Source organism: Haliaeetus leucocephalus, unplaced genomic scaffold (assembly GCF_000737465.1).
Source record: "Haliaeetus leucocephalus isolate CR32 unplaced genomic scaffold, Haliaeetus_leucocephalus-4.0 Scaffold144, whole genome shotgun sequence".
Taxonomy (NCBI): domain Eukaryota; kingdom Metazoa; phylum Chordata; class Aves; order Accipitriformes; family Accipitridae; genus Haliaeetus; species Haliaeetus leucocephalus.
The window spans coordinates 1,176,105-1,179,739 of record NW_010972580.1 but is presented as its reverse complement, the minus strand read 5'-3'; positions in this window follow the sequence as shown (position 1 = coordinate 1,179,739).

Here is a 3,635-nt window from a genome sequence, read left to right as displayed (position 1 = left end):
AGCTGAAGGCTGGGCAGTCACACGTCTCTGGAGGACGCAAGGGTATGGAAATTTAGATCATATCAACCACCTTATGATGTAGCAGTGGCGGGGGGGGTTCTCGTGCATTAAAAAAAGAAAAGTTTAAAAGGAAGATGGAGTTTTGTGTGTTGTTAAAACTCAAGCAGCCTGCATCTTCTTGGCCTGCTTAATGCTAACAAGATGAGATGGCCCCACTCCACACTACCAGCAGCCCTAAAGAGGAGTCTGGGGTTTCATGTCTCTTGCCTCCTTCCTGGAGACATCGTCCTCTTTGCTCTTAGCCACCGGCTGATCCAGCTGCAATGGGTGTGAGCAGACAAAGCAGAAGGAGTCAGGATTGGTTTACATGGTGGCTCAGATGGGTGTAGACTTTGCAAGATGCTCCAGCAGGTCTTGCAAAAGACTCTCTGAAACCCACCTTGAAGGCATCTGGAGGACTTACAACAGCTCACAAAGCTCCCATCACCACCATGGGAAAAGATGCTGCTTGCTGTGGCTGCTGCTTCCTGAAGTTTTGTATGGGTTGCATCTTCCGGACCAGATCTGGTCCCACCAACCAGGTGCTGCAACTGGAGATGGGGCTGGTTTGGTCTTTGTTTGACCACCTTTCAGGTGGTTTTCAGCTCAGAAGGATCTTCTGGTGTGCCCTGGAGGACAGGTAAAGAGCAGCATTTTCAGTGCACAAATCAGACACTGAACACTAATAAATAACACACTCCCAATGCCACCAAAATGAGGTATCACAGGCTGAAGTTGCCATGGGATAAAACGTACAAAGGCTGAAATGCCTGAAAAGTCAGAGGAGATTAAGAGGAGAGAGTGGCTTAAAACAGAAATCATGAATGAACTTCAGCCAAAACGTGGGAGAGATGGGGATGGCCATGTCAGAAGTCCAGGAGCTGAAGCTGCAGGAGAAGAGGCCACTTTGCCAAGAGAAGCATTAAAGGCTCACAAGGCTCCATCAGCAAACTCATGGAAGATGGATAGACACTCCGGGCCACACGCTTGGAGTCATTGGACCAATAAATCACTTTAAATGCCTGGGAAGTCAAAGGCTCCTGTATTTACAAGATAGAAGTGGCTGGCAGTTGCTTGGTTCCAGCTGGAGCCTGGGTGCCAGAAAAGCCTGGCTGTGTCGGAGCAGCCTCCTGACCACAGGCTGAGGGCAAATCCCTTCAGCTTCAGGGAAGAGATCATTACAACTCCAGGTTCAGTCGTCTGCAAAGGCTTTTGTCTGAAAATGGAAGTGCTTTGGGGAAAAAAGCAAGCAAAAGGGAAAGAGGGACCGGTTTGCTGTTCTCAACAGCTGAAAATGGACGCTCTGCTGTGAAATCTGGAAACAGCAAAACTGTTTTCCAGCCCAGAATTCTAGATATGAAAGGTTCAACTTCTGAAGGAGAATAAAGATGTTTCCACATTCTGAGTTTAAAAAACAAACAACCAATGCTTTTTGAAAAAAATTATTTTGATGGGAGGTATTTTTCCAACCAGCATCCCAGCCTTTTCAGTGAGTGGGCAAAGCCCAGCAGGTATAAAACTTAAAAAAAAATATTCTGGCGGGTTTCTTGCTTCCTGCAGGGACACATTTCTGCCAAAAGCCCAGTCCCAGTTATCTCGCAGGGCAGACAAGCCCCGTCTACATCTTACAGATACTCAGTGGCTTGATTTTTGGAGCAGCACATTCTTGAAGGTGGCATGTTTCCTACCAAGCCTGAGACAGTTTAGCTCCTGGTGGTGTCCGGAGCCAGGAAAAAGGAAGATGTTCCCCAAAAGCATGTTTACAGCTCATTCTGCAAAGGGCTAAGCAGGGAAAATATAATTTAGGGCTTTGGGGAAACCAGTATAGTCATAACCCATTGGGTCAGGGCTTGGTACATGCCCCTGGGTCCCAAGGGAGTTGGTGTGAGTGTGGTCCCGGAACAATCCTTTACTAGAAGTCCTGGCTGCAGAGTTATGAAATTAGAGACAACACAGAGATGAGAAATCCTCATTATTCTGTCTTTGAGACAAAGTATGCAGAGAAAGGTCAATAAGCACAAAGACAGAGATGCCCCAAATGTCCCAAGCAGAGCAATCGGAGCTCGCACCCTGGGCAGACACCGGAGGATCCAGCCGAGAAAAGCCAAGCTTCGCTCGTCCAGCTGCTCGTACGAGAGCAAACAAAGACCTTTCTTCTTGGTTTACAAAGGCAGAAACAAAGGTACAAAGCAGAGCCTGCAGGTAGCCTCAGTGCTTGCTGAGAGGAGTTTGTTAGCGAGAGATGCCCAGGGACTCGAATCGATGGAAGAAGCACTCAGTGAATATGAATTCAAAAGTAAAAATAGCTTTCTACTCAGTCGCATCCTATGGCTGGCTTGGCCCAGGTTATAAATGTTTGATGTGCACTGGTGTTGGAGGTAGCACAGGGGCACCAGGGTCCTGCATGTCCACGAGTCAGGCAGAGCTCAGCCCACTGGCGGGGCAGGGCTGGGGGAGATAAAAAGGGGTTTGAAGAGCACAGGCAGTGATAAACAAGGCTTGAGCCAGCAGAAAGGATCAGCAAGAAATTTTGGAGTTGCAACAAGAACTCCTGGGGAAAACAGTTCTTAAAAAAATAGGAATCCTGCATTTTTGTTCTGATAACATTTCTCAGGGCTTTAAAGCAAGCAGGGGGGTGTGGGACAGGGGCGGTGATTTGCCTCTTATCAGAGGACGTATTACTTTTTGCACAATTCCTGTACAAATGCTAACAAAAGCTTCAAAAAAAAACCCCTCAGTTCAGGTGGCCCAAACCATATTTCTTTGCCATGGATTTTTTTACCCCTCTGCCTCCTCTCTTAAAATCAGCGAGCTGCAAACTGAAGGAAAAAGTGTACTGACTTTGAAAATGTCAGAGTAAGTAATAATCTTTTGTTTATACTTTACCAAGTACTTCCCTTTTCTTGGCCAATGCTGTCCATTCAGTTCATCCTGCATTCAGAAAGCTTCCTTCTCCCACCTCTGCCTTTCAGCCACAGGTATCTAGTTCTTATCTGGATGAAGATGCCTCCAGACCATGCCTGGGGGAGTCCTTTGAGATATCTGGAAGTGCCCTGGCCATCTACCCAGCTTGTTTCCAGCAGCTTTGGAGTATGTGACCACCTCTGCCTCCCATCCAACATCTGTCCTTTCCCATTAGGCTCAGGAGAAATAACTGCAGGTCTCCACATGCTCCATCCTCATATCTGAGACCTGCACCCCGTGATGCTGTGTCCTGTCTCTGATGCCCGTAGCACCCTGGGAGCTGGTGTTCCTGATGTTTGCTGGCAGCAGGGATGCTGCTGCAGCTCCCTATGGTGCTGGGAGGAGTGGGAATAGCAGACAAAGAAATACTGAAAAAAACAGATTAAGACAGAAAATGAGCTGGGGAATGGCACGGCGAAGTGGCTGTCCATGGCCAGCTTCCCTACTTGGCACCCAGACGAGATCAGCAAATATGCAGAAAATATTTGGGCATGGGGAGGTTTCCCAGTCCTCTTTATAAGTGTGGGAGAAGCTGATTCATTCCTGGTTCTGCAGGTCTCCTGTGAAAAACCTGGACATCCCTTCCCTGCATGGATTCCCCTCCAGCCCCTGGAAGAGCTGGATAAAAGTGC